Source organism: Podarcis bocagei (genome assembly GCF_964188305.1).
Source record: "Podarcis bocagei genome assembly, chromosome: 11".
Lineage (NCBI taxonomy): Eukaryota > Metazoa > Chordata > Lepidosauria > Squamata > Lacertidae > Podarcis > Podarcis bocagei.
This window is the reverse complement of record NC_138136.1, coordinates 55964210-55989925: the sequence shown is the minus strand read 5'-3', so window position 1 is coordinate 55989925 and position 25716 is coordinate 55964210. Positions and strand designations below refer to the sequence as shown.

The 25716-nt window shown below is 46.4% G+C and overlaps 1 protein-coding gene and 1 long non-coding RNA gene across 2 annotated transcripts in view; one reads left to right on the top strand and one right to left on the bottom strand.

Annotated features, from left to right (window-relative positions):
- Nucleotides 1–25716, bottom strand: part of ZBTB7C (zinc finger and BTB domain containing 7C) — a 235269-nt gene that overhangs the window by 112519 nt on the left and 97034 nt on the right. The window lies entirely within an intron of this gene.
- The window catches only part of LOC308597447, a 353006-nt gene continuing 350074 nt past the window's right edge, over nucleotides 22785–25716 (top strand). The window contains exon 1 of the long non-coding RNA XR_014012995.1: nucleotides 22785–22824. This is a non-coding gene — a long non-coding RNA (uncharacterized lncRNA). The remainder of the gene's footprint in view (nucleotides 22825–25716) is intronic.

Genomic DNA, 25716 nt, shown 5'->3' with positions numbered 1-25716 from the left:
GAAATGGAAAGGTAGGATCGAAATCCTGAGACAAATAAATTTAAGATATACATCTGAGCAGTTCACCCATTTCCCCTATTAGCTTAGTTAGGAAAACCTGCTTCTTTACCACACAACTTTCAAGCAGACCTGAATCCCCAAGGCATAATAATAACAATAATAATAATAATAATAGGTTCCCATAGATTCTGTTCCTTTTCCCATGAGTAAAGCTGCAGTCCCCGATAAGGGCAAAGCAAAGCCCCAGGCCAAAACCAGCATTTCTCTTTGCTGCTCGAGGATAAAGATCAGGCAGCGAAATCACACTGTAAAGGATAAACTCTGCAACAAATTCACCCTGGATCAGGCGGGGCACTATCTGTGCACAATCATGTAGCAATAAAGGAAACATGCTGCAGATCTCATTCCTGCCGATGTCTTCCCCAGGAGCTGTCCTTTTGCAATCAATGGCATTGGCTCACGTGACGAAGAACTTGTACGTTCAGTCCTTGCGCTCCAGAAGAGGCGACTGAGCCAAACCCACAGGATCGATAAAGCAGCAGCATATGCAAAAAAACCTCTGTGTTTACTAATGTTTCCAGCAGCAGAACCAAACACAACACTGATTCATACTAGGCGCTCAATAGCAATAAGTTATTTGTACAAGCCAAAGCTGAACTTGTTCATAATTAATGGTAGGCACCGGCCCTACTGGCCGTTTTTCCGCAGCTACTTTGAATAGTGTCGAGAGAGAGAGAGGGAAAAACCACACCCCTTTTTGCTGAGTTTTGGTAAAGGTAAAGGACCCTTGACGGTTAAGTCCAGTTGCGAACAATTCTGGGGTTGCGGCACTCATCTCGCTTTACAGGCCGAGGGAGCTGGAATTTGACTGCAGAAACCAGAGCAATGCATGGAAACGCCGTTTACCTTCCCGCCGGAGAGGTACCTATTTATATACTTGCACTGGCCTGCTTTCGAACTGCTAGGTTGGCAGGAGCTAGGACCAAGCAATGGGAGCTCACCCCGTCGCAGGGATTCGAACCGCCGGCCTTCTGATCGGCAAGGCTCAGTGGTTTAGACCACAGCGCCACCAACGACCCTTGAGTTTCGGTAGCTCCTTTCTAAAATATCTGCTTACCCAGATTGATTGCCCCCATGATGGCATCATCATGAAGCACACTGACTGTTTCTGATTTTGCAAGCATTGGTTGGCTCCATCAAGTTGGACACTTCCTGCTCACGAGGGCCATAGCTCAGCAGCAGAGCGTTCACTTTTGCATGGAAAAGGTCTCAGGTTCAATCGCCAGCGACAGTTCCAGGTAGACCAAATGGGCCAAAGTTTTGACACAGTATAAGACAGCTGCCTATGTTCCTACGTGATCACAACTTAATTCAGAAAGAACCAGGAAAGGAGGGATGACATATAATCAGTGGGAGGGAATCAGTGGGAGGGAGCTGAACTGGAGTTTAAAATGTCAAAGTTTAAATAATTTTCAAGCAAATTGCTAAAATTGTCGTTTTCAACCTGAAAAAATCTATGCTGGAGTACTGGATAGTCACTTGAGCAACCCCCGAACTAACAAGAGGAAGGCAACAAGTAATGAAAGGGGATGGAAGATGGAAAGTACATTTCCAAGCACAATTCAAAGTGTTGGTGTTGACCTTTAAAGCCCTAAATGGCCTCGGTCCAGTATACCTGAAGGAGTGTCTCCACCCCCCATCGTTCAGCCTGGACACTGAGATCCAGCGCCGAGGGCCTTCTGGCGGTTCCCTCACTGCAAGAAGCCAAATAACAGGGAACCAGGCAGAGGGCCTTCTCGGTAGTGGCACCCACCCTGTGGAACGTTCTCCCACCAGATGTTAAAGAGAAGAACTACTACCAGACTTTTAAAAGACACCTGAAGGCAGTCCTGTTTAGGGACGCTTTTAATGTTTGATGGACTACTGTATTTTAATATTTTGTTGGAAGCTGCCCAGAGTGGCTGGGGAAACCCAGCCAGATGGGCGGGGTATAAATTTATTATTAGTAGTAGTACCATAACCTGGAATCTGTGCCTCTCATCCTAAGAGTGGCAAGGATGGTAACTGAGGCTGAATGGGGTTGGGGAGACTCCTCTGTCTTCCTACTCAAGCTTGCATGCCACAGAGAAGAAGAAGAAGAAGAAGAAGAAGAAGAAGAAGAAGAAGAAGAAGAAGAAGAAGAAGAAGAAGAAGAAGAGTTTGGATTTTATATCCCGCTTTATCACTACCCTAAGGAGTCTCAAAGCGGCTAACATTCTCCTTTCCCTTCCTCCCCTACAACAAACACTCTGTGAGGTGAGTGAGGCTGAGAGACTTCAAAGAAGTGTGACTGGCCCAAGGTCACCCAGCAGCTGCAAGTGGAGGAGCGGGGAAGTGAACCCGGTTCCCCAGATTGCAAGACTACCGCTCTTAACCACTACACCACACTGGGTTCTTCTTCTCCCTGATAAGCTAGCTTTTTGTATACCAGACATTTTGGCCAAGGGGAAGCTGTGGGTGGGCTTTCAGGTCGTTTCCTTAGGTACACCAGGGACTGTTGCAGCCAGAGGCAGGAAGGTTGCCTCTAATAAAGATTCCTTCAGATGCCTCAGACAACAGACTGGGCTTGCATGTAGACTGACTGGAATCAGGAAGGAAGTTTCTCAAGGTCAGAATGACCACTGATCATGTGTGTATGTGTGTGTGTACGTGTGTGTGTGAGTGTGTGTGTGTTTAAGTTCATTGGCCAATCTGCTCCAAAGGAAAATCTTTCCTGACTCCAGTCAGTCAGATCCTGCACACCCCTGTTTTAATTTCTATCCCCCACCCTTTCCGCTTTTGTCCTGCTTTTTCATCTTCCCCCTGCAATGCGCAACTTGGCTCGATTGCTTGATTCACCTGGGGCCGGTGGCTTTTCAGGCAGCTGAAACCGACTTGCATCACACAGTAATCTGGATTGTGTGGGCGACTCTGTGCAGGACAGTGGGCAGTGTCACAGAGGACTGAATTGCCTGCCATTTAAGATTTAAATGCATACAGGGTAGTGCTATTAACGGTTAGTGGCCACATGGAACCCTCCCAGTTCAGTATACCAGCGGCTCGGAATACCAGGTGTTTGGGAACAACAGCAGGAATAGGGTGCCAACATTTGGGAGGTGGAATTCAATAACATTCAGGTTTATGCAATTACTGTAAAGTGCTTTGGAGCAACACATCCACTTTTTATGACTATTTGCTGTTAGGCAAGTGACAGGGTAATGCATTAAGAAAGTGGGATATAGAAGTGATTTATGGGAAGACTTATTACCTCCACACAAGGGAATCAAGATGAGTGTTCATTGTCGTACAACCGTCCCATTTTTTTATTTCTATACCGCTTTATATGTTTAATAAAAATCTCAAAGCTGTGTACACCGTATTAAAATCAATAAACAAATAAAACATTAGCTGGGTGATGTTCCTCCGGCCTCACAAGGAGCCTCTTCAGGGTGACTGGTGTGTCTGTGCCCAGTCCCCTAGGCCAGGTGGAAAGGGCCTTGTGGGGTGTGGCCTCCACGCCCCACAGCCGGGCGATGTTCCTCCGGCCTCATGTTCTACGCACATGATCTGCCAGTGACATGAATAACACGCAGGTGCTCTCATGGCCCGGTTATGATGCAGAACTAGGTGGCTGATCAATTATTACCATCGCTATTATTCATTAAATTTCTATACTGCCCTTCATGCTAAAGCAGTTTAAAATTAAAAACCCCACAAGAATACATACCATAATAACAAACAATAACAATAACCCTCACACACGGTTTTAAAAGCCACAGATTGGGATAAGAGGAATGTTTTGCCTGGTGCCTAAAGATATTTAATGAAGGCACCAGGCAAGCCTCCTTGGGGAGATCAGTCCACAAGCAGGTAGCCAATGCAGAAAAGGCCCCGTTCTTGCATTGCTGCCCTCTGGATGTCTTGTGAAGGAGGCGCATGAAGAAGGGCCTCAACTGATGACCGCAGGGTCCAGGTTCGTTCAAATGGGGAGAGGTGGGCTATGCCCACTTTAATAATAATAATGATGATGATGATGATAATTTATTATTTATACGCCGCCCATCTGGCTGGGTTTCCCCAGCCACTCTGGGCGGCTTCCAACAGAAAATACAATAACCTATTAGACATTAAAAGCTTCCCTAAACAGGGCTGCTTTCAGATGTCTTCTAAAAGTCTGGTAGTTGTTGTTCTCTTTGACATCTGGTGGGAGGGCATTCCACAGGGCAGGTGCCACCACCAAGAAGGCCCTTTGCCTGGTTCTCTGTAATGTGGCTTCTCGCAGCGAGGGAACTGGACCTCAGTATTCAGGCAGGACGATGGAGGTGGAGACGCTCCTTCAGGTATACGGGACCAAGGCACTTTTGAGGAATTTGGGATGTATCAGACCCATCACAGAGGCAGCAATTGGGGAAAGAGCAGCTTGGCCAGGCAAGTGCAATAATGTAACCTCAAAGAGGCTTCAGCCAATGGTTGGCATCTGGACTCAAGCCCTGGGAAGACATAAGCCATGCATGGCAAAGGCCACGTGTCCACAGAGTGTCCACTGTCCCGAGGAGGCAGGGACAGTGATTCTTCAAAGCAGGGAGGGGACACCATGGAGAGGGCAGATAGTGTCAAGCATCTGTTTGCCTTCATCAGGAAAACCCGCACAAAAGCCCAGCAAATGAAATGACACAGCCAATCTTCTGTGTCAGGGTCAGCCTGGGTGGAGGGCAGCACACTGGACATCTGTACTGCAAAGGAAGGAACTTGGGCTGTTTTTTGTGCCCACAGCACAATGACTGCGGAGAGGTCTGGCCTATGGAGAAAAGATAAATGGGAGCTGGGAGCTGGGCTGGGGAGGCAGGAAGTGGGTGGATGTTGCAACAACTTCCTTGTTCAGTTTATATCACCCTGGTTCAGATCTTCACTTGACCCACTTAAAGATTTCTGGCTCTCAATACAGTGGTACCTCAGGTTAAGTACTTAATTCGTTCCGGAGGTCCGTTCTTAACTTGAAACTGTTCTCAACCTGAAGCACCACTTTAGCTAATGGGGCCTCCCGCTGCTGCCGCGCCGCCGGAGCACGATTTCTGTTCTCACCCTGAAGCAAAGTTCTTAACCTGAGGTACTGTTTCTGGGTTAGTGGAGTCTGTAACCTGAAGCGTATGTAACCTGAAGCGTATGTAACCCGAAGTACCACTGTATCTGGCTTCAAGAACCCCTTCCTGGAGTAACAGAGATTCCACATCCCAAAGCTGATTGGATATTATCGATAGATTGACTACAAGACTAAGGGCTTATCCCTCTTGCCCCAATCTTTCCAGGCACAGATCCTTTCCTAAAAGCTCTGTGTCCAAACGTGAGTTTTTCTGCCTGCAAAAACCTGCTCTTTGGCGCTCAATTGGAGCAAACTTCAATTGGGGTTTTCTGTGCATTGCTGTTTGCTCCGGCGGTGTGCTAAAGAGCAGGTTTTCACAGGGAAAGCAGGGGAAAAAGGGTGCTCAGAAACAGAGGTTTTGCTCACGGACCACGCTTGGAATGCACAGAGGAAAGGGAAGTGTGGATAAGCCCCAAGTGTCAGGGAATCATGACAGAACACATGGCCGTAAGAATAAACAGCGAGAGAACACCCTTCATACGCAAATATCACTAATAGATTCTGTTTCAAAATATGCGGTAGAGATCAGATCTGCCTTGGTAGAGAATTGGAGGGCAGTCCTATTGTAAGGTCCACTGGGCTCAGGCGGTGTTAAGTCTCCAATTGTAGCTCAGCCAATGAAACATTTGGGTGAGCTGTGCCAAAAGTCAGTGTAAATCCCCCCCCCCGGGCCATTGGGGGGGGGCAGAGGAAGAGACTTGGTCTGAATCTTAAGTGCATTCAGCTTGGTCACACGACCTGGCAACCCAGCACAGAACACTACTTTTAAAGGATTCTTTTCTCTCTTCCAGGCTAAAACAGAGCAGCACCACCCCCTCTGATGAACCAGGTTAATAATAATAATAATAATAATAATAATAATAATAATAATAATATTTATACCCCGCCCATCTGGCTGAGTTTCCCCAGCCACTCTGGGCGGCTTCCAATTGAGTGTTAAAAACTATACAGTATTAAATATTAAAAACAGGGCTGCCTTCAGATGTCTTTTAAAGATAAGATAGCTGCTTATTTCCTTCACATCTGAAGGGTGTTCCACAGGGCGGGCGCCACTACGAAGAAGGCCCTCTGCCTGGTTCCCTGTAACCTCACTTCTTGCAATGAGGAAACCGCCAGAAGGCCCTAGGCACTGGATCTCAGTGTCCAGGCTGAACGATGGGAGTGGAGATGCTCCTTCAGGTATACAGGACTGAGGCCGTTTAGGGCTTTAAAGGTCAGCACCAACACTTTGAATTGTGCTTGGAAACGTACTGGGAGCCAATGCAGATCTCTCAGGACCGGTGTTATGTGGTCCCGGCGGCCACTCCCAGTCACCAGTCTAGCTGCCGCATTCTGGATTAGTTGCAGTTTGGAACCGGTGCAATTGTATGCCTGCTTAACTTTAAGGCTTGCTTTAAGCCAGCTTCTGGTGCATGGGGTTGGTTGCTTAGTGGGAAATCTATGCTGAAACCAATCCAAATGGCTCAAGCAAGCAAGCAAGCCTTGCCCATTGCATTCTGCAAATGGTAGCACAACCTTAGCAAGTCAAAATGCTTCCATGCGCCAACACAGGTCATTGGTCCGTCTCAGTATTGTGAACATCTGTGTTTAAGAACCCTGGGTCGCCAGACACTGTTGGATTACAACTCCCATCATTCCTGACCATTGGCAAAGCTGGCTGGGGATGATGGGAGTATATACTCTAATTCTATTTGGGGTTTTTTAAATTTAGATGCTATTCAATACCATTGTTTCCAAGTCGTGTGGAACAGAGATACAGAGGACTTCCTAAACCTTTCCTCCCCACGGACGACTTGAAAACTGCTGAGGATCTTGCCGGACCACTATTTTGCAGTGTTTGAGTTACAAACAACAGGATTTTGGGGGTCTGTTTCAAAGCGGGACTTCTGAATCGGCTCATCTCCAAACCCTGAAGAAGAGACTTGTCAAGAGAGGCGTCAGGTGTGAGCCTCGTAAATTCCACTTCTGCAACGAACCCACAATTGCCAGAGTTACTTAGCCGGCTGATTAGGAGGAGGGGAGAGCCCTACAAAAATGCCACAGTAGCTACTCCTATCATCTCGTGACGTCCAAAGGGCATCTCACTCATCCAAAGATTGCTAAGGAGTTGTTCCACAAGAAGATGAGCACCCGCTGCCCTTTACCCAACTCCAGGCAGACCCTTCCCCCATCCATTTTCGTTTTACCTGTGCGACATTTTAACTGGCTGCACAAATCTGCCCTATTATGTCCTTGAGCATTAATTAACTCATCAAGAACATACGGCAACGGCCTGATGTCTTGGGAAAAGGATTCTGGGTAATGGCTGCCTGTTCCCCTTGATTTTCATTTGCATTTGACTTTGCCACCCGATATACGGTCTGGAAAAACTAGAGGGGGGTGGTCTCACACACACAAAAACGTTTTTTGAAATTTTGCTTGTAGCTTCTGCTAAGAGCTGCTCCTTCTAGGAAGCTGGGGCAAGAGGCTAGTGAAAGGGAAAGGGTGAGAGTGTGTGTTAATGATTAAATACCTGGGGTGTTTAACCATAGCAACCTTCATTTATCGACTTCGGCTGGTGGCAAGCAGAGAGATGTTCTCCTATAGTTACCTAAGGCCAGGTCACTGTGCAAGTGCAGTATGTCATATGGTGCAGGATCCTCAAACATGTGATCACAGCAAGTGTGTGACTAAGTCAGGGGTAGCAAACATGGTACCCTACAAGATCTAGCACCTCGGCCAGCAGGGCCAATGGTCAGAGCTCCGCAGAGCTGCAGTCCAAAACTTCAAGAGGGCAGCATGTTAGCTAGCCCTGAGCTAAGCCTATTTTCCCAAAGGCCTCCAATGCAAATCGAGAGACGAGAAATGTAAACTGGGAAGCTGTACATGTGCAAAGTTCTGCTAACTCAATGTTAAGCAAGAAAATATAATATGTATGTATGTATACAGAGGTTTTGTTGTTGTTGTTTAGTCGTTTAGTCATGTCCAACTCTTCGTGACCCCATGGACCAGAGCACACCAGGCATTCCTGTCTTCCACTGCCTCCCGCAGTTTGGTCAAACTCATGCTGGTAGCGTCAAGAACACTGTCCAACCATCTCGTCCTCTGTCGTCCCCTTCTCCTTGTGCCCTCCATCTTTCCCAACATCAGAGTCTTTTCCAGGGAGTCTTCTCTTCTCATGAGGTGGCCAAAGTCTTGGAGCCTCAGAATCTGTCCTTCCAGTGAGCACTCAGGGCTGATTTCCCTCAGAATGGATAGGTTTGATCTTCTTGCAGTCCATGGGACTCTCAAGAGTCTCCTCCAGCACCATAATTGAAAAGCATCAATTCTTCAGCGATCAGCCTTCTTTATGGTCTCACTTCCATACATCACTACTGGGAAAACCATGGCTTTAACTATACGGAAATATACAGAAGTATAGTGTCTCAATCAAGGGAAATGGTATCACTCTTTTCTGCCTTTGGCAGACCACACCTGGAGTACCATGTCCAGTTCTGGGCGCCACAATTTAAGAAGCATATTGGCAAGCTAGAACGTGGGCAGAGGAGGGCAACCAAGATGATCAAGAGTGTGGCAACCAAGCCTTATGAGGAATGGTTGAGGGAGTGAGGAATGCTTAGCATGAAAAGTAGGAGACTGAGAGGAGGTCTGCTAGCCACCTTCAAATTTCTCAAGGGCTTTCACATGGAAGATGAACATGGCTTGTTTTCTCCTGCTCTGGAAAGGAGGACCCAAAATGACAGCTTCAAGTTATAAGAAAGGGGATTCCGACTCAACATCAGGAAGAACATTCTGACAGTAACAGCTGTTCAGCAATGGAATGGTCTCCCTCGGGAGGCTGTGGTCTCTCCATTGGAGGTTTTTAAGCAGAGGTTGGACAGCCATCTGTCACTGGATGCTTCAGTTGAGATTCCTGCATTGCACTGGACTAGATGGCCCTCGGGGTCCCTTCATAGCTGTCAACTTTTCCCTTTTCTTGTGAGGAATCCTATTCGGAATAAGGGAATTTCCCTTTAAAAAAGGGAAACGTTGACAGCTATGGGTGCCTTCCAACTCTACAATTCTGTGATTCCACGTGTATTTACATGCATATTTCGATAGATGGGTGGTCAGGAGTTGCTGGGAACTGTGGACAGCTGCCCCATGTGGTGAGCCAGTGAATTGGGAGTCGCACCCTTTTCCATGAAGTAACCTTCACAACCCTGAACTGGCTCCATCCCCATTGGCTGCCTGGAAAGTATTGGGTATCAAAGGACCTCCTGTTCCAGATGAGCTTTGCTTGTACAGCAAGGCCATCTTGAACCCTAGTGTGTTCCTGTATCCTTACCAGACATTTATTAATTACCAACATTTGAAGAAAATGTTCCAGTTAACATTCACAAAAAAACCTGAAGCATTCTTGTTAGGGATTGTAGGAAAAGACCTGCCAAGGAAACTGAAAAACATCTTCATGTACGTGACAACGGCGGCAAGAGTCTTAATAGCACAAGGATGGAAGAATGAAGAAATCCCGACCAAAGAACTGTGGCAAGAAAAACTGATGGACTATGCGGAATTGGCGAAATTGAGACACAAACTGCGTGATAAGGACAACTGTGACTTTAAAGAAGAATGGGAACCTTTGTCAAAGTACTTAAAGAAACAACAAAATGAACTGGACTCCTTGGCAGGTTTTGAATAAACATACACAAATTTATTACAGTGTTTACCTCGGGTTAAGTATTTAATTTGTTCCGGAGGTCCGTTCTTAACCTGAAACTGTTCTTAACCTGAAGCACCACTTCAGCTATTGGGGCCTTCTGTTGCCATCGCGCCGCCGGAGCACAATTTCTGTTCTCATCCTGAAGCAAACTTAACCTGAAGCACTATTTCTGGGTTAGCGGAGTCTGTAACCTGAAGCGTATGAAACCTGAAGCGTATGTAACCCGAGGTACCACTGTATTGGCAATAGATAAGATAGATAAATTAAGGATCTTTACAATTTTATTATATGCAGAGAATAACATGTGCTGAAAAACCAGAGAGGGGAGCTGAGGGAAGTTGGGGGGGTGGGAGTGGTTTTTTTTTTCTTTTTGGGGGGAGGGAAAAATAGGGGGGAAATGAGGATGATATGTTTTTGATAAATTGTTATGTTGAAATTTCTAATTAAAAATATTCCAAAAAATTACCAACATTATCACCATCATTTAATGTACATATCGCTTAGTTGCCAAAGTAGCTCCTAAGCAGTTGAGGTTTTGATTCTGGCTTCCTCCTTAATCTGCATTTCCATTCACTTCTGACCCACCTTTTGGTCTTGACTACAGGCCTCTCCCATGGTTCCTGACTCACCTCGGACTGATGCCCAGCCCTGATATATGCAGATAGGTAGGGAAGGATTCCTGCCCAAGAATTGAAACCAGGAATGGAAAATCTTTTTGACCCAGCAGACCAAACCCTTATTGGTCCCCATCCCCATTGGTCAACTCTGACAAGTGGGTGTGACAGCCCTCCTGCCAATCATGTGACCAGATGACTGTCAGCTGTGTTGTCAAAAGTCCCTTATGCAATGCTTTCCAAGCACCAACCACCAGTGGTTGTTGGAACTGCAGCCTTTGCCAGCCTGGTGCTCAGTGTTTCCCAAGCACCAGGCTGGTGAGTCTGCTTTCTGCAGGGATGGGCTGTGCAACTGGGGAAGTCATGCAGGCAACCCCCAAAGGTCTGGAGGGTGATTTCAACCCTGCTTCCTGCAGGGATTAGCTGTGCAATCAAATTCCCCGTGGGGATCTCAGTTGTGCAGCTGGTCCAGGCATGACTCTACCTGCTCCACATGTGACATCACAACTGGTGCCAGGTGTGGGTCAGGTGAATGGCCTTGTGGGACAAATTAGGGCCCATGCCTGGCCAAACTTCACCTGCAGGTGGAGGTTCTCCTCACCTGATTAAGACAATAGTGGTCAAGATGGGCCAAGAGTCTGAGTAAAAAGGTAAAGGGACCCCTGACCATTAGGTCCCGTCGTGACCAACTCTGGGGTTGCAGCGCTCATCTCGCTTTATTGGTCGGCGTATAGCTTCCGGATCATGTGGCCAGCATGACTAAGCCACTTCTAGAGAACCAGAGCAGTGCATGGAAATGCCATTTACCTTCCCACCAGAGTGGTACCTATTTATCTACTTGCACTCTGACGTGCTTTCGAACTGCTAGGTTGGCAGGAGCAGGGACCGAGCAATGGGAGCTCACCCTGTCATGGGGATTCGAACCGCTGACCTTCTGATCGGCAAGTCCTAGGCTCTGTGGTTTAACCCACAGTGCCACCCACGTCCCTAAGAGTCTGAGTAGGAGGTGCCATATCATGGACTGAGTCCATGATATCTCCTGTCAAAAAGATATAAGGATTGGAAGAGGCCTTAAAGCTGCTTCAATACCAAGCAGTTTCATACACTACTGGCTGGTGAGTCAATTTCTCAATTACTATTTTCTAAGCCACAACTTTTGTTGGGATTTGGGCGTTCTTAAGAATGCCCAAAGCCAAGCATTTTCTTTTCCGTGGAAACGTGGGGGTTGGCACTAGAATGATCGTTGGGAACATGAACCGGGAGCACTCTGTTGGTCACGACATCAACTTTTGTGACATTTCAACCCTGGCCCTGTTCTAATCTTAAAACAGACCAGTAAATGCCAACATTGACCGAGCTTACAGCAACACACATTGCCCTTACAGTAAAATGTATCAACTTACTTTGCATAATTTATTTGATTTCTGCTGGTTACATGAGAAGGTAATGGGAGCTCTTTAGCGCTGTGAAGCACCACTTTTAACAGTTCCTAGTTAAAATTCCCATGTTACTTGTTTTCCGTTGGATCCAGAAACTACCTCATAATGTCAATTATCTGGTGCACACACAAAAAGTTGCCGAAACTTGCAGCTTTACAGGCTGTTGGCTGTGTGATACATGTTTCAATCACATGGTTAGAGAGCTAGACTAAGACTGGGGACACTTAGGATCAAGCCTCTACTCCTCTACGAGTGGTTTGATGCTTGTGTCCTGCAAATAGGCTTCCCATCTGCTTGACCAATGGAAACAATCTCTCAAAGGACCTGTTGATGGCATTTTACTATTGTACTGTGGAGAGTGCATTAACTTATGGTCTGTGTGTGTGGTTTGGGAGCTGCACGGTCAGGGGAAAAACAATGCTGTCCAGGGTTGTAAAGACTGCGGAGAGAATAATTGGGTGCACTCTTCCCACCTTGGATCAAATCTATGCTTCCAGGTGCTATAAGAAACCTGCAGAGATAGCACAGAATAGTGCGCACCCCGGAAATGATCTCTTTCAGCTTCTGCCTTCTGGAAGAAGGTACAGGGTTATAAAGACTAGGACCAGCTGCCTGAGAAACAGTTTCTATCCAAATGCGATTTTGGTTTTAAACAGAGTATAAGGAGTCTCTGTGGGAGTATATTGTACAGTGGTACCTCGGGTTACATACGCTTCAGGTTACAGAATCCGCAAACCCGAAAATAGTACCTCGGGTTAAGAACTTTGCTTCAGGATGAGAACAGAAATCGTGCTCCGGCAGCGCGGTGGCAGCAGGAGGTCCCAATAGCTAAAGTGGTGCTTCAGGTTAAGAACAGTTTCAGGTTAAGAACGGACCTCCGGAACGAATTAAGTACTTAACCCGAGGTACCACTGTATTTAAAAATGGGGTATCAGAATTTTTAGGAGGCTAACCAGATTTTAATGGCTGGGATAGCAGGCTTGTTGGTTTCTGAATGTCTTATGTAGATTTTTCAATTTTGTTGTTCTGTATGGGACAATGATCGCCGAAGAATTGATGGTTTGAATTATGGTGCTGGAGGAGACTCTTGAGAGTCCCATGGGCTGCAAGAAGATCAAACCTATCCATTCTGAAGGAAATCAGCCCTGAGTGCTCACTGGAAGGACAGATCGTAAAGCTGAGGCTCCAGCACTTTGGCCACCTCATGAGAAGAGAAGACTCCCTGGAAAAGACCCTGATGCTGGGAAAGATGGAGGACACAAGGAGAAGGGGACGACAGAGGACGAGATAGTTGGATAGTGTTCTCAAAGCTACCAGCATGAGTTTGACCAAACTGCGGGAGGCAGTGGAAGACAGGAGTGCCTGGCGTGCTCTGGTCCATGGGATCACGAAGAGTCAGACACGACTAAACGACTACACAACAACAACATGGGACAATGACCATAGAGATCGTCATATTGTATCGTTTTGTATCGTATTGTATCGTATCGCCTCGGAAATATAAATGCCATCTTCCTTACTGTCAGGCTGGTCTTGCCTGGCTCTCCCACCTCCAATCCCTCTGCCAGCCGCTACAGCCTTAATTCCTGTGAAGGCAGATTGAGGAATGCAGTGTAACCGCAAACACCCTCTCGCCTCTCCAAAGGAGAGATGACCTCAACTCCCTCTCCCCCTCCGGCCCAGCCCAATCTCGCTCCCGAGGCCGGGATGTTTTTCTTATCCCTTCCTACACGTTTTTGCATAGCTCGCCCTTCAGTCTCCGAATGCACCCGAGTTCAGCACAGAGACGGCCAGGGTTTTTATTAACTTGCAATTAACGCACAAGCGGTTCGTAAGGGTGGGGGAGTTCTCTCCCTTTTCATCCTACTGACTTTGAGCAAATGATAAGGTGCCAGGAGATTCTGGGACATTTAACAGATGCAGGGCGGGCATATTTCGGCAGGGTTAGTCCGTTGCAGCGACGCAAACCAACTTCCCCAACCCCCAGCAAAACAGCAAAGGGTCCCATGACAGCTTAAAGACTAAGAATATTGCTACAAAAGTTGTGTGTCACACCCCACACTCTCTGCAAGATTCCAGGGGGTTCCAAGCACTCCTTCAGGTCTGCGTTCCTTTGGAGAATTGAGACACAGCAGATAGTGTCTAAGCATTAAGAAATATGGTTTATTCACCTATTTATACCTTCAGTCTGCATGGAGGGAGTCCAGATCTTACAGCAGGGGTCAGCAAAAATTTTCAGCAGGGGGCCCTCAGAACTTGTGGGGGGCCGGACTATATCGGGGGGGGGAGAATGAATGAATTCCTGTGTCCCACAAATAACCCAGAGGTGCATTTTAAATAAAAGCACGCATACTCATGTAAAAACACGCTGATTCCCAGATCATCCTCGGGCCGGATTTAGAAGGCGATTGGGCCGGATCCGGCCCCCGGGCCTTAGTTTGCCTACCTATGTCTTACAGCATGGTCATTCCAAGAGGGGCTTGTCCCCCCACAGCAGTGCAGCCAGCCTTCAGCCAGCCTGCCCAAGATGGATGCCCGTCTCTCTTCCTGCTCTTTCTTCTTCCCAGAACACCTTGCTAAAAGTCTCCCTTTTCCTGTCTCTTCACACCCACCCTGGCACCTGTCTCCCCAGGCTAGAGGCTTCCTCTTGGATGGCCCCTTTGTCGTGTTAACAGATTTGCTCTTCGCTAAGCCAGTGTTATGTACTGAGTTGATCCAAGTATATTTCAGCCAGCCAGGCTGGTTTGCATGAGCCAGCCCAGGAATTCCTTGTCCAGCAGCGTTGTGCAGCCTGTACTTTCATCCATATCCCAATTAATGCAAATCCTACCATTCATTAATTTCTAGGGCTTAGTGGGAGGTCCCCTGATCTATAACACCATATATGACTTGCAGCAGAGCTTCTGGCATCGAAGCCATGAAGCGAGAACCTAAACAGGAAGGTCCATTTTAACTCAAAAGAGACTGCTATTATGGCTATTCGGAGCACACCTCTAAGCGCTAGTCGCTGGGAATCGCAGGTTGGAAGAGTGTTATTGTGCTCAGCTCAAGCTTGGGGGAATTCCCATTATGTCATCTGGTTAATAATAATAATAATACTTTATTATTTATACCCCACCCATCTAGCTGGGTTTCCCCAGCCACTCTGGGTGGCTTCCAACAGATTAAAATACAATAACTTATTAAACATTACAAGCTTCCCTAAACAGGGCTGCCTTCAGATGTCTTCTAAAAGTCTGGTAGTTGTTTTTCTCTTTGACATCTGGCGGGAGGGCATTACACAGGGCGGGTGCCACCACTGAGAAGGCCCTCTGCCTGGTTCCCTGTAACTTGGCTTCTCGCAGTGAGGGAACCGCCAGAAGGTCCTTGGTGCTGCACCTCAGTGTCCAGGCTGAAGGATGGAGGTGGAGATGTTCCTTCAGGAATACTGGACCAAGGCCGTTTAGGGCTTTAAAGGTCGGCACCAACACTTTGAATTGTGCTCTGATATCAGAATGCTGAACTTGATGGGCCTTTCGTCTGATCCAGCAGGACTCATCTCCTTACGAGAAAGAGGGAGAAGGGAAACAGACGAGCTGGAATTTCTTCGAAAGGAGTTTTCCGAGAAGACATCTGAGAGTCTTCCAATTTTTCTTTTTGAGCTCCTCCCTCAAAAAGAGGTGGGTTTTATGGAATATTCTCCAAATATGCCCCAGCTTTTTTGGAGTGGCAGCTCCCATTCGTCCCCCCTCCTCCCCCACCCCCTATGGGATGATGCTCAGACTAGGGAACATTGTTGGGGTGCAAAATGGCGGATACGCTGCAAGCAGGGTTGCCAAGAATAAAAATTGGAGGTGAGGAAGAGGGGGAAAGCTGTGCCGGTGGTGATGGACAGTCCCTTCCTACCCACCCACCCCCCCAAAAAAATGTTAAAGAGACTTTTTGCCAAAATGGCGTACCCCCGCTATTTTGCAGTCTGTAAATAAGGTGGAGAAATTCAGGGGGTATTTTTGCTCAGATCTGGAAAGAAAGAGTCAAGGGACAAGGGGCTGAGCAATGCAAGAAACAGCAGTATACAGGGGCACTGCCAGTGTGGTGTAGTGTTTAGAGTGTCGGATTGGGACCTGGGAGAGACCAGGGTTCGAGTCATGAGAGCCAGTGTGGTGTAGTGGTTAAGAGCAGTAGTCTTGTAATCTGGGGAACCGGGTTCGCTTCCCTGCTCCTCCACATGCAGCTGCTGGGTGACCTTGGGCCAGTCACACTTCTCTGAAGTCTCTCAGCCTCACTCACCTCACAGAGTGTTTGTTGTGGGGGAGGAAGGGAAAGGAGAATGTTAGCCGCTTTGAGACTCCTTAAAGGGAGTGAAAGGCGGGATATCAAATCCAAACTCTTCTTCATGAAGGTCACTGAGTAACCTTGGGCCAGTTCCTGCCTTATGGCCTAACCTTCCTGGCAGGGTTTTTGTGGGGATTAATGGAGGGGGAGAATGGAGGATGAAATTGATGGACCACGCAGAATTAGACAAATTAACAGGAGGGATTCGAAACCTGCGGGATCAGAGATTCTTAGAAGACTGGAGCAAATATATGAACTATTTGAAAAGTAATTGTGAGGAACAGATTACGCTAGTAGGACTGCAAGAAGTTCTGTAAGGAGGATCATTTGAAATATTGCAAGAAAGTCTATGAAGAGAATTATTAGTTAGGGACAATTAAATGCAATACAGAAATTAAGAAATGCAGAATAAAGAATGGGAAAGCATCAGAGGTTTTGACGGAAGTCTAAAACATTGTATAAGATGAGGAGTTATGTTGTATGACTGTTGGAACTGATACGTTAAAAAATCAATAAAAATGTATAATTTTTAAAAAGATATAAATGCAACGAACACGTCAAAAAAATAATGATGATCATTGCTAAGGCACAGGCAGGGAGGGTATTTCTGTTCAGATTCCATCTGCTAAGAAAAGGCTTTCTGTGCAGAGAGCCTTTTTGGCTCTGACGACATCTCCTTCTCCTCCCTTCTCTGCTTCCCACGCACTTTGGCTTCCCCACGCCTGGTTCCATCTCTGTCCATCTCCAAAGCCCAGGGAGGGACTTCTCTTTCATTCATGTCCTCCACCACTCCCCCTCTTTCTGGAACGCTTTTCCTTTCCCCTCCCTTTCCTCCATCTTCAGTCCTCTCCACCCTCCCTGCAAGCAACTGAGTCACTTCCTCCTCCTCCTCCCTCTCTCCATAATTCTCCCTTTTTTTCTTCTTCAAACCTCCTCTGCTGCCTTTGACCACCAGTCTGCTCTCCCCAAGGGCATAATCCTGCAAATGTTTGCCACTGTGAAAAGATTTCTTTTCCCCATGGTTAGCCAGCAGGCTGCCCTTAAGAGAGGGCAGGGAGGGGGGAGGAAGAAAGTACTTCTTCACGCAATTCATAAACTATGGAACTCACTGCCACAAGAAACAGTGGTGGCCACCAACTTGGGTCGATTTTAAAGGGGGCCAGACAAATTCACAGGGGAGGACAATATCGACTTGGTGAAGACTTGACGTTTTCATCCCCCCAAAAGTTTTTGATTTCAGTTTCTACTGAAAGGAGGCTGCATTTTAATGTTGTATTTTAATCTTGTTTTTTAAGTTGTATTTCAATCAATGGTTTTTATATCTGGTGTTAGCAGCCCTGAGCCCGGTCTTAGCTGGAGAGGGCGGGGTATAAATAATAATAATAATAATAATAATAATAATAATAATTATTATTATTATTATTATTATTATTATTATTATTATTATTATTATTAGCCACAATGGCTATGTTCTGCTTTCGCTGTTGGAGGCAGTGTTTTAATTTGCTTTTCAGCTTATCGTCAATTTTAATAATTTTTTTTAATATTTCGGAGTTGTTTTAAACTGTTGGGTTGTGTTTTTTTACTGGCAATTCTTTTGCTTCATTCCCTTTGTAAACTGCTCTGAGGTTTCGCTACAAAAAGAAAGAAAGCAGCGTATAAATTTTGTGAAGTATATAAACAACGTCTCCCTCAGCTCCATCTTTAACCCAGCCTGAGCAGGGGTGTGACTCCACTGGTGTGACACTCAACCCTGGTTCCCCTTGTCTAGCCCTCCTTCCCCTCCCTTCCTTTGCTCTTCTCCCTACCTCCTAAACCTATATTGGAAGCTCCTTGGGGGCAGAGACCCATCTTCTCCTTCCCTTAAGAGAGCTCCAAAAAGCCCTGCCAAACGATTTTGGCTTCATGGAAAATAACAGCACTTGCACTCGCAGTAAATACTAAGGACTATTATGAGTTTATTGAGGGAAGGAGCATAGTGCGGTGAAGTAGCAAGGATGCACGTCAACAAGATTAATGGCGCTTCTCATTCCTAAAGATTTTACACACACACACACACACCAACACTTGGGCGCCCTTTTCCGGCCACTTCAGAGACCCAGACTGCTCCAGCTCTCATTACAAGCTATTAGGACTGAACAACATGTTTTGAAATGAGAAGCTCCTCTATTCTCCCTCATTTTAAGTTCCTCGTAAAAAGGAAAAACTGGAAAAGAAAGGAGTCCGCCCATATCGGGGAATTTCTCCCCAGCTGCCGATTCAAAGTTCCTCTTTTCCAGGGAAAAGTGACTTTGACACAGGATTAACTTGACCACAGCAAGGCTAAGTCCTGCAGGAGATATAAGCCAAGCCTGGAGGAAAGGTCTTCCTGCAATTTATATCCGGGGATAGGCTGTAATCCGAGCTGTTGTCGTCATTATCATTATTATTTTAATTAATTCTGCCCACACCCCAAACATAGTGAAGGCAGCAACCTGCATAACTTATGCAAATAGGGAGCCAACTTGCATAATCGTGTCTCCAGATTTGCTAATTTTGTCCCGCGGTTACGCAAGGCATGAATGGGCTGCGCTCGGATGCTGGATATCTTGCCAACGCATCATTTCACAATTCCGAGGCTGCAACTTCCAGGTAATCCTTTGCACCCATATGGACTAGAAACTTGTTTAAGGAAATAGTGGCAGCTGAGAATCCCAGTGGCCTGAATTTTGCATCCACTACCGCAATTCCTACCCCTACCCCCTTTGCACGGGAGGAATTGCAACAGAAAAATCTGATGATTATTATTATTTTAAAAATCCATCTGCACACCGGAAATAATTATGGCCTACCTCTCAGGGGTGTTGTGAGAAGCACAAAAGATCATAAAGCACCTTCAAAAGACCTCGTGCCTGAGGAGTGGTAGGATCCACATTTTCCATCCTTTCTCTACCCTGAGGAATGCTAACAAGATTGAGAGATTACATCTGGAGCTGTAGATTCATGCGTTTAATCAAAGCACAAAATAAAGCCCAGGAAACGCTTTAGCTAAGATTCCTGCATCACAGAGGATTGGATTAGATGACCCTCATGGTCCCTTCCAACTCTACAATTCTGTGCTTCTATGAACCTCAGCCAGAACACCTACCATGGTGTGGTGGTTAAGAGCAGTAGTCTCATAATCTGGGGAACTGGGTTCACGTCTCTGCTCCTCCACATGCAGCTGCTGGGTGACCTTGGGCTAGTCACACTTCTCTGAAGTCTCTCAGCCCCACTCACCTTACAGAGTGTTTGTTGTGGGGGGGAAAGGGAAAGGAGATTGTTGTTGTTGTTGTTCTGCCAAATTTGTTAGGTGTGCAGGACACACATACAGTCCCACAGATCGCTTCCCACATCTGTCATGTATGACCTAGCTGAGATTCCTTTATTAGAAGAAGAAGAAGAGTTTGGATTTGATATCCCGCTTTATCACTACCCTAAGGAGTCTCAAAGCGGCTAACATTCTCCTTTCCTTTCCTCCCCCACAACAAACACTCTGTGAGTTGAGTGGGGCTGAGAGACTTCAGAGAGAAGTGTGACTAGCCCAAGGTCACCCAGCAGCTGCATGTAGAGGAGCTGGGAAGCGAACCCGGTTCACCAGATTACGAGTCCACTACTCTTAACCACTGCACCACACTGGCTGCCTTGCTTCCTGCCACGGCAGGGGACTTTATTAAATTTAATAAAGAAATTAAAACAAATAAGGGAACCTGAATGGCGTTCCTGCTACAGACCAGCAACCTTAAACCGAGGACAGCGTGAGGTGATGGCTCTACACAAAAGCGAGTGCAAGTCCTTTGTGAGAGGCAATACAGTGTAGTGGTTAGTGTGCCAGACTCGGATCTGGGAGATCTGGGTTCGAATCCCCACTCGGCCACAAAGCTCACTGAGGAAACCTTGCCTCTCAGCTCACTGCCTCTCAGCCTAACCTACCTCACAGTGTTGTTGTGGGATGAAATGAGGCAGGGGGAACCAACTAGGCCACCTGGATCTCCGTGGAGAAAAAGGATGGGGCATAAATGCAATTTACGAACAACAAACAAATGAGAAGAGGTGTCAGGCAGCTATTTTCCTGCGGGGCGACACGCTGCCTCGGTGGAACACAAGCCTAGTCATCACGGTTCATTCATGGCAACAAGACTGCCTCAGCTTGGCAGTGCAGAAGCAGGCCAGGGAAGGGAAAGAGATGCTCTCGGGCTTTTTGAAGGCAAGTGCGGAAGCCCATTTGCCACCCTGCCCAAAGCGCTACAAGGAGGCTTCGCTGCCCAAAATACACCGCAGCCTTCAACGCTGGTTCAGTAGGTGGGCAAAGGCTGTCAGCTCCTGTCGGCATGGGAGGAATGTGAAGTGCCAGCCTGAAAACAAGGGCACTGTCTGAAGCGGGTGGAGGGCAGCTTGGTCTCGCAACGCCCCTTTGGGATTGTCAGAGACAATTAGGGTGGCTCTCTTCTCCCGTAAACGAGCACTTTCGGTACTCGATCAGAACACCACAGGTGGAAAATTGTAAGTTGCCTGCTGACTCAGCCTGTGATACTCCATTCTCTGTGTTCATGGGTGCAGCAGAGCGCACAACGTAATGTCAGAAACATTTGCACTTAAACATGGTTTTAGCCAGTGCATACTCCCCCCCCCCCCGGGGACACCGGCACCTCTTTCGTTGGTTGTTGTTGTTAAAAAGTGTGGCACATACTGTAACAATTTCATGGTGAGTACTGGCTCCTATTTTTCTGGGGGGCGAGGAGCACTGGTTTTAGATCACTGTTCCTCTAGAGCAGCGGTTCTCAACCTGTGGGTCCCCAGATGTTGTTGGACTACAACTCCCATCATCCCTGAGCTCTGGCCTTGCTAGCTAGGGGCGATGGGAATTGTAGTCCAACAACATCTGGCTACCCACAGGTTGAGAACTGCTGCTATAGAGCATGGGCAGGCAAACTAAGGCCTGGGGGCTGGATGCGGCCCAATGGCCTTCTAAATCCGGCCCACGGACGGTCTGGGAATCAGTGTGTTTTTACATGAGTAGAATGTGTGCTTTTATTTAAAATGCATCTCTGGGTTATTTGTGGGGCATAGGAATTCATTCTATTTTCTTTTTCCCAAAAAAATATAGTCCGGCCCACCACATGGTCTGAGGACAGTGGACCAGCCCACAGGTGAAAAAGTTTGCTGGCCCCTGCTCTAGAGAAAAGGATGAAGACTAGTCTGGCACCTCCACAATCCTGAGTGAAGGCAACCTGGAGGTCATCTTGTAGACTCTGTGGCAAGGTGGAGATTGCAGGCTGAGTTGTCCCTTCCAGGTGCCAGACAGAGCTATCGGGTTACACACCTAGGATCCTGAGATAAAGCAGCCACCTGCAAACTGTTCTGCTCAGTGACCTCATCAGGAGGGTGTTTCCAGGGAGCTGCTTCTCTCCTAGACACCCAGAATCTGCAGCGACGGAACTATGGAACTCTACATTAATACCTGAGTGCAAATGCAATCCACAAGGAGCGTCTCCACCCCCATCGTTCAGCGCGGACACTGAGGTCCAGCGCCAAGGGGCCTTCTGGCGGTTCCCTCATCGCGAGAAGTGAGGCTACAGGGAACCAGACAGAGGGCCTTCTTGGTAGTGGCGCCCGCCCTGTGGAACGCCCTCCTATCAGATTTCAAAGAGATAAACAACTACCTGACATTCAGAAGACATCTGAAGGCAGCCCTGTTCAGGGAAGTTTTTAATATTTAACGCTGTACTGTTTTTAACACTTGATTGGGAACTGCCCAGAGTGGCTGAGGAAACTCAGCCAGATGGGCGGGGTATAAATAAATTATTATTGTTATTATTATTATTATTATTATTATTATTATTATTATTATTATTATTTAAAAAGCCACAAAACACAGAGCTGAAAACAAGAAGAAGAACAATCATATCTTTCATTCGCCAAGATAGGTGTATTTTAAAATATTCCTCCTGTAAGTCGAAGCATTTTTACACAGCTTGAAACAAATGCACTGAGTTGCATCAAGTGAAACAAATGACTGGAAGATTCGTGATTTTAAAAAAACAGAAACACCCCATCCGCAAGGCACCAGGTTGGGAAAACGTGGTCTAAATTGTTCTGGAAAGTCCACCCTATGTGGGCAAGAGCACGGACCCATGCACTAGGATGCCGTTCATGGCTGGAAGCCATTTTGATTTGTTTTTATTAGTTTTTATTAAATATTACAAGAAAAGAAAAAGAAAAAAGAAATAGAAACAACAATCAATATAACACTGTAAACACATTTGTCTACGTATTTTCCAACATGCAGACTAGAAAAGAAAAGAGATGAAAGATAAATGAAAAGGAAAAAGAAAAAATACCGTATTTTTTGCTCTATAAGACTCACTTTTTCCCTCCTAAAAAATAAGGGGAAATGTGTGTACATTTTATGGAACGAATGCAGGCTGCGCAGCTATCCCAGAAGCCAGAACAGCAAGAGGGATTGCTGCTTTCACTGCGCAGCGATCCCTCTTGCTGTTCTGGCTTCTGAGATTCATAATATTTTTTTTTTCTTGTTTTCCTCCTCCAAAAACTAGGTGCGTCTTGTGGTCTGGTGCGTCTTATAGAGCAAAAAATACAGTACTTTTCATAATCAATAATACCAAATTTATACTTCAAACATTACAATATATAAATCCTAGTTAAAATATTCTAAAAGACTTCCACCACATTCACCACATGTCTCTTAGTTTCTAGTTCACCTTTACACCTGCCATTTTGAGAGGATGTCCTTGGGTGAAGCAAGACTAACAGGCTTTTCTATAATACATATAGGTTTAACTGTACCAAAAATATTGGCAGCATCGAGCCTTGCCCCTTCCACCCAGGTGCTTGGGGCAACGCAGAGGCAATTAAGCCACGGTAATAACAATTAAAGCGGATTTAATGTATACACAATGTAAGAACATGCTGTATTAATAAGGGAGACATTGTGGTATCATTCAGGCAGGGCGCGGGTCTCCTCCTTTCTCCACTGAATCACATTTGCAGAGAGCTAGTCATTAGCATCCCAAGAGAGGGCCAGGTGTTTGGATTCCTGGTGGGTCTTCAGGGAGGTCTGGGTTTTATTATTCCCCTTCCCAAATGAGTTTCCAACCTGGCACAGCCTCTGCATTAATAGCCTTATGTGAAAGTTGCTGCAACGAGGAAAAAGTGTGCTCTTTCCAGTGTGGAGCCAGTGTGGTGTAGTGGTTAAGAGCGGTGGACTCATAATTTGGTGAACCGGGTTCGCGTCTCTGCTCCTCCACATGCAGCTGCTGGGTGACCTTGGGCCAGTCACACTTCTCTGAAGTCTCTCAGCCTCACTTACTTCACAGAGTGTTTGTTGTGGGGGAGGAAGGGAAAGGAGAATGTTAGCCACTTTGAGACTCCTTCGGGTAGTGATAAAGCGGGATATGTGCTTGGGGTGCTCTGGTCCATGGGGTCACGAAGAGTCGGACACGACTAAATGACTAAACAGCATATATATTACAGGCATGGTTAAACTTGGCCCTCCAGATGTTTTGGGACTACAATTCCCATCATACCTGACCACTTGTCCTGTTAGCTAGGGATCATGGGAATTGTAGTACCAAAACATCTGGAGGGCAAAGTTTGGCCATGCCTGATATATTAATAACTTGGTACTCATGTAACATTTTTACACGTATTTAGTGTAAAAAAAATATTAATTTACGTTGTCTCTTGTTGCTTCGGGTTTTTGTGTGTGTGCTGTTTAGGGAATTTAAAAAATATATTAAGTCGTCTGGAAATTAAATCATCCATAATCAGTCCATCGCCCAGCCCTGTTCAACAGGCTAGAGGTGGCCTATGAAACTCCGAGTTCAAGTCCTCAGTTAGCAGATAGGTATATTGTACATAGGTAAAGGTAAAGGGACCCCTGACCATTAGGTCGAGTCGTGGCCGACTCTGGGGTTGCGGCGCTCATCTCGCTTTATTGGCCGAGGGAGCCAGCGTACAGCTTCCGGGTCATGTGGCCAGCATGACTAAGCTGCTTCTGGCGAACCAGAGCAGCGCACGGAAACGCCGATTACCTTCCTGCCGGAACGGTACCTATTTATCTACTTGCACTTTGATGTGCTTTCGAACTGCTAGGTTGGCAGGAGCAGGGACCGAGCAACGGGAGCTCACCCCGTCACGGGGATTCAAACTGCCAACCTTCTGATCGGCAAGTCCTAGTTTAACCCACAGCGCCACCCACGTCCCCATATTGTACATACTCAATGTCAATTAAAACACAAAAGGGGGGAAGACTGGAGAGGAAGGATTGTACCCAGGCAACTACTTGTACCTGCCTGCACCCTCCACTCGTCTCGCAGTTTGGGAAGCCAGGATGCAGAGGGTTAATGTGGGACCTTCTGCTCTGTGCTGATAAAAAGACTGGGAACTGTTCCCAGCCAAAATCCTTAAAGCCCTGACCTTATCTGCTTTCAAGTTACTCCTCAAGAAAGAAAACCACCCACAGCCCACTCTCTTTCCAAAACACACAGGAAGCAGCAAGCTGATAATTTCTCCACAGGTGGTTTCTGCTACCTCTCTGACCCGGGTTAACCGTTTCCCCCCCCCCTCCCTTAGGCTGAAGAATACATTTTGCTTTAAGTCTGACTCTTCTAGATATATTACAGGTCTTGCTTTTAAAGTGCGACTCGCCCAAGCTGCGGGAAGCAGGTGGCTAGGTATGGATGGAAACAGAAACCAGAAATTTCTTCTGAATAAGAGAGGCTATTCTTATGTTCTTATTGACTTAATAACTTAAGATAATAAGAAGAGCCTGCTGGATTAGGTCAAAGGTTCAACTAGGCAAACTAAGGCCCGGGGGCCAGATCTGTCCAGAATCGCCTTCTAAATCCAGCCCGCGGATGGTCCAGGAATCAGAATGTTTTAATAATAATAATAATAATAATAATAATAATAATAATAATAATAATAATAATAAAACTTATTATTTATACCCTGCCTATTAAACATTAAAAGCTTCCCTAAACAGGGCTATCTTCAGGTGTCTTCTAAAAGTTTACATGAGTAGAATGTGTCCTTTTATTTAAAATGCATCTCTGGGTTATTTCTGGGGCCTGACTGGTGTTTTTACATGAGTAGAATGTGTGCTTTTATTTAAAATGCATCTCTGGGTTATTTGTGGGGCATAGGAATTCGTACATTTTATTTTTTTCAAAATATAGTCCAGCACCCCCCCCCCCACAAGGTCTGAGGGACAGTGGACTGCTGGAAAAGTTTGCTGACTCCTGATCTAGTTGTAGAATCCTATGATTCTATAGAATCGTAGAGTTGGATGGGACCATGAGGGTCCCAACCTGCCATGCAAAAATCTCAGCTAAAGGATCCATGACAGATGACCAACCTCTGCTTATAAACCTCCAAGGAAGGAGAGTCCACAGTCTCCAGAGGGAGACCGTTCCTCCGTTGAACAGCTCTTACAGTCAGAAAACTTTTCCTGATGTTTAATGAGAATCT